The sequence below is a fragment of the Oryctolagus cuniculus genome, chromosome 6 (genome assembly GCF_964237555.1).
Source record: "Oryctolagus cuniculus chromosome 6, mOryCun1.1, whole genome shotgun sequence".
Taxonomy (NCBI): Eukaryota; Metazoa; Chordata; class Mammalia; order Lagomorpha; family Leporidae; genus Oryctolagus; species Oryctolagus cuniculus.
Window position 1 is genome coordinate 108,804,747 of NC_091437.1, and position 9,428 is coordinate 108,814,174.

A 9,428-nucleotide genomic window follows, 5' to 3' on the forward strand; every position below is an offset into this window, starting at 1 on the left:
CAATTCAGATGGAACATTCCAAATATTGCCACTGTGAATTTCTCCAAAGATTATAATACTATCATCAGACCCAAATCTGTATGCTCTATATGAAACTGTCCCAAATCAAACTGGAATTATTATTACCTTCAGAAATGACAGGTATCTCCTAAATTCAACCACTTTTCCTCTGCAAGTTTACTCAAGATAAAATATAGAGAAATGAAGTTCAAAAACACAGATTCAAAAAAACCTGTTCACCCCTTATTTAAAGCTTTTACAATAAAACAGAATACCAGATTGGAAACCTAATTTAATCTTTTCAGATAATCCTTTCAAGATTGTTTCCTTAGAAAAAAATAAAGAAAGCAATTCTTCTAGGTAGTCTATGAAGACTAAAATGATAGCAGAATTTTCTAACTGAAAATTATGTTTTACATTCTATTCTTGCTTTACTCTCTATTTAATGAAAATCAAATATCTTATAATTTATTGAGTATTGCTAAATATTTATTATGATAATTTTGTATATCTAACTTCTTGAAAATTAATATTTGAAATGTTACCACCTACACATCAGTCAATCGCAAATGCTAAAATATATAAAAGGTGTTTTGGAAAGAACCCCACTTGTCAATTCTCAGTCAAACTGAGCATTAAGGAAAGTATAAACAATGCATTTTGAAACATTGAATATCAACTTATGAGTCCATATTGATATGATACAATAAATAAGAAAAGACATGGAAGAGAATCAAAATTGTTTATGAAATAAAATGTAAAATATTGAAAATTGGTAGAATTGGCTGGCACCGTGGCTCAATAGGCTAATCCTCCGATCGGGGCAACAGATTCTGTCCCGGTTGCTCCTCTTCCAGTCCAGCTCTCTGCTGTGGCCCAGGAGTGCAGTGGAGGATGGCCCAGGTCCTTGGGCCCTGCATTCGCATGGGAGACCAGGAGAAGCTCCTGGCTCCTGGCTTCAGATCAGCGCAGTGCGCCTGCCATAGCGCACCGGCCACAGCAGTCACGGGGGGGTGAACCAACGGCAAAGGAAGACCTTTCTCTCTGTCTGTCTCTTTCTCTCACTGTCCACTTTGCCTGTAAAAAAAGAAAAGAAAAGAAAAGAAAAGAAAAGAAAATTGGTAGAATTAGAAAATCCGTATTTGGTATTCACCATGATAACAATAGCTTTAAGCAGAAACTGTTAGTGCATTTTAAAACTAGTGTAGAGTTATTTAGATTGGACATAATATAATCATATAGATTTAAATTTCCTCCCTACATAATGCTTTACCTTAAAAAAGAAAAATTGTGAAATTACAGTTGCTAAATGTAGCTGATATTACATTTTCCAAGTAATTGAACTTCACCTATGTTTGTGTTTATGTATTTGTGTGTGTGTGTATGTGTGTAGAAAGTAAATAGGGGTAAATAATATGATTCCAGTTAATAATGCCTTTCTTCTGTCCTATTCTTTTTTAATAAATGTTAATCAAAATTTTTTTAACTTTTATTTAATGAATATAAATTTCCAAAGTACAGCTTATGGATTACAATGGCTTCCCCCCCCTCCCATAACTTTCCTCCCATCCGCAACCCTCCCCTTTCCTGCTCCCTCTCCTCTTTCAAGATTTCTTTTCAATTCTCTTTATATACAGAAGATCAGTTTAGCATATATTAATTAAAGGTTTCAATAGTTTGCACCCACATAGAAACACAAAGTGAAAAATACTGTTTGAGTACTAGTTATAGCATTAAATCACAATGTACAGCACATTAAGGACAGAGATCCTACATGAGGAGTAAGTGCACAGTGACTCCTGTTGTTGACTTAACAAATTGACACTCTTGTTTATGGCATCAGTAATCACCCCAGGCTCTGGTCATGAGTTGCCAAGGCTATGAAAGCCTTTTGAGTTCACCGACTCTGATCATGTTTAGACAAGGTTGTAGCCAAAGTGGAAGTTCTGTCCTCCCTTCAGAGAAAGGTACCTCCTTCTTTGATGACCTGTTCTTTCCCCCTGGGATCGCACTCGCAGAGATCTTTCATCTAGGTCATTTTTTTTTTTTTTTTGCCAGAGTGTCTTGGCTTTCCATGCCTGAAATACTCTCATGGGCTTTTCAGCCAGATCTGAATGCCTTAAGGGCTGATTCTGAGGCCAGAGTGCTGTTTAGGACATCTGCCATTCTATGAGTCTGCTGGGTATCTCACTTCCCATGTTGGATCGTTCTCTCCCTTTTTTATTCTATCGGTTAGTATTTGCAGACACTAGTCTTGTTTATGTGATCCCTTTGACTCTTAGTCCTATCATTATGATCAATTGTGAATAGAAATTGATCACTTGGACTAGTGAGATTCCACAAGGAAATATCAGACTGACACATATTAGCGGACAATCCAAAAAGTAAACATTCAAGTATTTCAAGTATTTCAAAGATAGAAAAGAAAGGAGTATAAGGCTGCTTCAGATTTAATTTTATTACTTTAAACCATAACATAAATGGAATGTGACCCTAGTGAGATGCTAGACCATGAGCAACTATTTTTTTTTTTTGATGCAAAAGATAAGACAGAAACAGAAAATTATAAATAAGGGCTATTGATGAGCTCACGATATGATTAGATTCAAATAAATACATTAAATGAATATATTCAGGAGCAGGCATTTGATGCAGCCTTTCAAATACCACTTAGGATCCTTGCATCACATATCACAGTGCCTCAATGAAGTCAGCTTCTCTACTTCGCATGCAGTTTCCTTCTAATGTACACAGTTGAGAGGAGCATTTGCTTGCTTAAGTACTTCAATTCCTGCCCCTCACGTGGAAGAGTCAGGTTGAGTCTCCTTCATCCTGGCCTAGCCCCTGCTGGTAAAGGCATTTGGGTGTAAATCATTGAATGAAAGATTCTCACTCTCTCTCTCTCTCTTTCTCTCTCTCTCATTCTCTCTTTCCCTTTCTCTTTCTGTTTCTTTATATTTTTAATAAAATGAAAATAAATAGATGAAGTTTTAAATATGTTTAGAAACGAAAATATAGAAGCAGTTGATACAGATTATCAAGATCATTCTAGAAACGAGAGCATGAGACACATAGAGGTATTGATAATAGCAAGCAAGAAAGAAACAATGATAAAGTAGAACAGACAAACATTCATGGGACTTAATATGATTCTGTGACTGGGGCAGAAAATATAAAATGAAAAGATTTAATCATTCTGTGATGAAAATGAGAAAATGATTAAAAACAACTAAGAGAGGGCAAAAATAAATTTTGGCAGATATGCCAAATGCACACAAGAAGCAACTCCAAATGCTTTCAACAGTCAAAGCTGGAGTAATTTGAGCAATAAAATAAAAAAAATACTGTATTGTAAACCAAATTATAAAATAATTATCTGTCAGTTCATATTGGTATAATTAAATGATTGAATAAACAAATTAATGTACAAGAGGCAAATCTCTGTATAGTAAAATTTCAAATAATTTCTGTAAATAAATCAATTACTTAAAGCAAACTCTCTACTCTGATGAACAGGGACCCTTAATTGTTCTATAGAATAATTCCAAATGATCTGCTTTCTATTTACAATGTAGATTTTCTTAATGTCCAAGAGGGATTGCCTTCAAATACATATGGACACCAAACCTATGGTTTTTTAAGTCCTTCCCTTATTTAAAATGACCTAGTATTTGCATGTAACATGCACCCTTCTGTACATATAACATACCCTTCTGTGTACTTTAAATCATCTCTGGATTACTTACAATGCCTAATACAATTCACACAATCTATAATAATTGTTCACTGTGTTGCTCATGAAACAATAACCAGAAACAGAGTTTTTATAAGCACAGTGCAGACACAAGCATCCTAGGTCTACATAGGATATTATACAAATATGTATACATATTATACAAATGAGGCAACAGCATTCAAACCACAAGTGCCACAGCCAGACTGAAGGTCAGAAAAATGGTGTGAGGATACCGCACATTTTACCTGCACTTCTCTCCTTTTGTGTGGGTCCCATGTAGTGTAGTGCTCAGTGAACTCAAATTCAAGTTTTGTTTCTGGGAAAATTTTCTTTCCCAAATATTTTCAGTCTATCATTGTTTGAATCTTTGAGTCACAGTCATGGATAAAGAGAGCTAACTGATCGTGAAAAGAAATATTAAGGGCTGGAATTGTTGCATAATAGGTAAAGCTAGGGCCTGAAATGCTTATTACTAATGGTTATTACTGCATTGATTTAAGACAAGCCAAGACTTCCTAAGGTAACAAGATTGGGAAAATTAGGCCACGATTAGGGATGCCTGATTCCAGTATTGGAGTACCCAGTTTAAGTTTGAACCACCCTGCTTTTGATCCAGTTTCCTACTGATGTACCTCCTGGGAAGCAGCAGATGATAACTCAAGTACCTGCATCCCTACCACCATGTAGGAGACCCACAAATGGAGTTCTTGGCTTTTGTGGGCATTTGAGAAGTGAACAGATGGAAGATCAATATCTCTGCCCCCCTCCCCATTCAAGCAAATGAAAATCAATAAACATTCAAAAAGTGAGTTACCTAGTTATTATTTTACTTTTTTGTTGGAATGAATTGACCTCTGTGTGTACATGTGTGCATTTTACCATAAGTTTTACCCTCAAAATTTTACCTTCAAATCTCTTGTTTAAGTCCTTTAGTTGCCTTTCATGATTATGTTTCTAGCATTTTTATTCAACTACACTATACATTTGCAACCATCAACTTACCTATTTTAAAATCCATGTGGAATGTAGGTTAAACACAAATAGATGAAACATGCAATATTAAATTTTGTCAATGCTGTGAATGTACCTTCAAAAATAGATGAAGTCTGTATTTTGAAATTGACTCTTCTCTGCTAGATTGTTGTTTATACCTCAGGACTAGATCAACTCTCTCTTTTTTAATTTTAATTTTAATTTAATTTTAATTTGTATTTTGCACGCAAACCTGAGTAAAGTGTAGAACTTAATTGGGAAAAAAGGAAGAAAGAAGGAAATGAATAAAATAGAAATGAATAACATCAGATAACTTCATTTGTATTATTTTGTCATTTTAGGGAACAAACTCAACTTTTTAACAATATTATTTATTTATTTGAAAGAATTACAGAGAGAGGGGAGAAAGAGAGAGAGAGAGAGAGAGAAAGAGAGAGAGAGAGAGAATGAGAGAGAGAATCTTCCATCAAGTGCTTCACTCCCTAAATGGCTACAACTGCCAGACTGGGCCAGGCCAAAGCCAGGAGCCAGGATGTTCATTTGTGTCTCCCACATGAGGGCAGGGGTCCATCCTCTGCTGTTCTCCCAGTAACATTAGCAGGGAGCTGAATCAGAAGTGGAGCAGCCACATTCACTGGCACAACAGACAGTGGCTTACCCTGCAATGCCACAGTGCCGTCCCCTGAACTTAGCTTCTTAATGATTAACTTTATGCCAAATTAATTAATAAATTATGTGTGAAAATTTATTCGTGTAAATATGAACTATATCTGGAAACGTAGTATTTATGTGACCAAAATCAGTGAAGAAAAACATGTTGTTTACTTGCAGAATTATCATATACAAGGAAAAAAGCCTTAGGTAAATGCACTCAAAGAAGTCAATGATTCAAGGACAAGTAATGTTGGTGGCATCACTAACAGTGAAAAGCACAATGATATTGTAATTAGGTAATTTTAAACAGGGAGCTTTACAACCAATATTTGGAAACTTCAAGAGGCCAGAAGTTATTGAGGGAAATAATTCCTAATGTAACATATTCTACAGGTAATTTAATAAGCTATATAAACATCTAAAATCCCTTAAGTATTTTTTTCAATCAGTTTAGAGAATAAGGATAAAAATACAGATTCGTGTTTTCAAATTTTCTGTTAAATAGAATATCTTGATGTAGTAAAGCTTATTTTCCTAATTTAGAAGAAAATTACACAATTACATCTGCAATCTCATAATAATCAAGGGATAACTGGTTCATCCAGCTTAGTCATTTACATAGTGCAGACAGAAATTCATTACTTCTAAAAATTAGTTGCAATGGATAAGCAAGCAAGGTACAAGACCTTTATTGAACAGAAGTTAACAAGATCTTTGAAGCTACAGAATGAAGATGTGATAACCTGGTATCTTGCAGGAAATGCTATTAAATACCATTTAGGATTTCAGATGTCCTAAATTATACCCGTATTACTTTTCACATTGATTTTTATCTTTATATTCTCATGCTTCTCTGCAAAATGCATCTTAATATCTCGTAAGCAGTAGAAAACAGAACCAATTAATTCTAGCAGACACTATGGCTTTCATTGAAATCAAAGCAGTGACATTGCATGTTATAACACAAATAATTATGGTTATCTTTGTTATGAAATAAAATTAAATGGAAATAAAGGAAGGCATCTCAAATAAAACATATTTTCATGTAATAAGTGTGATTTTTATCCTGACTTTGCAAATTTGGGTAACACTAGAACTACAGGAAATAATATTCCTACAAGAATTTTTAAGAAATTATCCTATGAGCTAACAAGTTCTTGTTATTTTCATCTTGTTCTTTAAGTTTTATTTATTTTATTTGAAAGGTAGTGTTACAGAGAGAGGGAGACGGGGTGGGGGAGAGATCTTCCATCTGCTGGAGTACTCGCCAAATGGCTGCAATAGCAGGAGCTGGGAAAGACCAAAGCCAGGAGCCAGGAGCTTCATCCAGGTCTCTCATGTTGGTGCAGGGGCTGAAGCACCTGGGCCATCCTCTGCCACCCTCTCAGGTGCATCAGCAGGGAGCTAGATTGGAAGCAGAGCAGCCAGAAACAGAACTGGCACTCATGTGGGATTCCAGGTTTGCAGGAGGCGGCTTAACACTCTATGCCAGAGCACAGGCTCCAAAAACTTGCATCTAAGCTAAACTAAAAATAAGACCAGAAAGGACTTCCTCATGTTTAATTTTCCAATATGACAAAAAGCTGAATAGAAAATTAAAGCAAAACATACTAGAAAAGACACATAATGTAAAATTTATTGTCACTTCACATTCTACAGAGCTAGAAATTAAAAACAAAGTATGCAAGCTATAATAAAACTGCTGCTTGCAGACCCAAATATCAAATTGTTTTCAGAAATGGCTGTAGTAGCTCTATTTCCCTCTAAATATCACCACGTATTCCTCTGACTGGAGGACTATAACCCCAGAGGGCACTTGAAGAATCTCCATGGATTTGGGGTGCTTGATATTTTAAAAGTAATCAGTACCCATATCATTAACTTGTGTGTGAACCCTTTCTATAATTGATCTGCCTGAGATTGTGCCTTTAAGGCATTGCACAATTTCTTTTCCAACTCATTTTTCTCTTTCCTACTTTAAAAAACAAAGGCATGACTCTTACCAAAGCTGAATCTTGTTATCATGCATTATATCAGTAACACAAAAATCGCTGTGGACACCCAGAAGAAAAGTTTATTTATTTACGTTCTTCATAGTTTTATTTATTTTGTTTCATATGTTGAAAGGCAGCAAGTGGCAGAGACCTCCAGACAGAGCCAAATCTCCCATCCACTAGTTCACTACCCCAAATGGCTACAGCAGCAATGAGGGGGTCTAGACTCAATTCAGATCTCCCATACAGGCGTTAGGGACCCAGGAGACTGGGCAGTCACTTGCCATCTTTTATGATGTCCATCTGCAGGAAGCTTCAATCTGAAGCAGAGCCAGGACTCAAATCCAACCACCTTAATCACTGTGTAAACTGCCTAACCTCAGGATACAAGTAAAAATGTTTATTCCTTAAGGACTGAATGATGATAGTGGAATGCACGGTCGTTAATGTGGCAGGATAGACTGGCTGGGTATCCCTGGCCTGGCACAACACACTATACATGAGTCAAGCAAGTCATTTCATTTACGTATGCTTTAATTTGATAATCTGTCCGAGATATCAATTACATTCACTTGATGGGACTGTTGCAGAAATTTTTTAAAAAAATGAATAAGGTCAATAATAATGAGGACAATTCCCAGCATAACAAATACATATTTATGCTAATATACATATTTGTTAAAATAATCAAGGCACCATAAACACTCTAAAAATCTTTGTGACTTTCTGTATCTTATCTACATTTTTAACAAAGAGGAGAACCAGCATTGGAAACAATGTGTCATTGTAGATTGTTTAAACTCAGCACTCCCATTTTCTGACTACAAGGAATGGAAGCTCTTCTGGGATTTCTCAGCAAAGCAAGAATGAATCAGATACCACTATGAATTTTAAAGATGCCTTCTCTCCCTGCCCCACCCCACATACCCATTTATATATACACAATATTTCTCATATTCTCTAACTAATTTCTTTGGTATAGAAATTTTGGAAAGAAAATCTGCCTGTAACAGTAAACAGTACAAGTGAATGAATCTAATGCTTTAAATGAAAACTTTAGGGTCAGGTGTTTGGGCATGGTAATTAACAAAGCACTTGGGGATACCACATTCCATAAAGGAGTGGCTGGGTTTAAGTCCTAGTTCCTGCTTCCAGTTCCAGCTTTGTGCTAATCCACAACCTGAGAGTGAGCACCTGTTGACTTGGGTATTTTGGTCGCAGCCAGTTGTAGGTTGACTTACAACTCTTATTTTGGACTGGCCCAGTCCCAGTTCTTATGCATACTTGGGGAGTGAACCAGTGGATGGGATGTCTCTTATGCCTGTCTCTTTGCCATTCAAATTCAACAAACAAAGTAATTTAATTAAATGATAATATTATTTAACATTCTATACATTTCTTAAAATTCTCCATCATTTATTTTTTAAATTATTTATTTATTTTGAAAACAGATTTACAGAGAGAGGGGGAAACACACAGACAGAGAGAGACTGATCATCCATCTGCTACTTCACTCCCAGAGAGAGGCTATTGCCAATGGTGGACATAGCTGAAGCCAAAAGCCAGTAGCTTCATCTGGATCTCCCACGTGAGTGGCAGGGAACCAACCACTTAGGCCATCTTCTGTTTTTCCAAGGCCATTAGTAGGGAGCTGGATTAAAAGTGGGCAGCCAGAAGGCCAGCACTATGGCACAGTAGTCTAACCTGCACCTGTGGTGGCATCACATATGGGTGCCAGTTCATGTCACGGTTGCTCCTCTTCCAATCCAGTTCTCTGTTATGGCCTGGGTAAACAGTGGAAGATGTCCCAAATGCTCAGGCCCCTGCACCTGTTTGGGAGACCAGGAAGAAGCACCTGGCTCCTGGCTTCAGATCAGCCCAGCTCCAGCTGTGGCAGCCATTTGAGGATTAAACCTGCAATTGGAAGACCTGCCTCTCCATCTCTTCCTCTCTCTGTCTGTAAGAAGAAAGAAGGAAAACAAGAAAGGAAACAAGCAAGCAAGCAAGCCAGAGAGAGAGAAAGACAGGAAGGAAGGAAGGAAGAAAGGAAG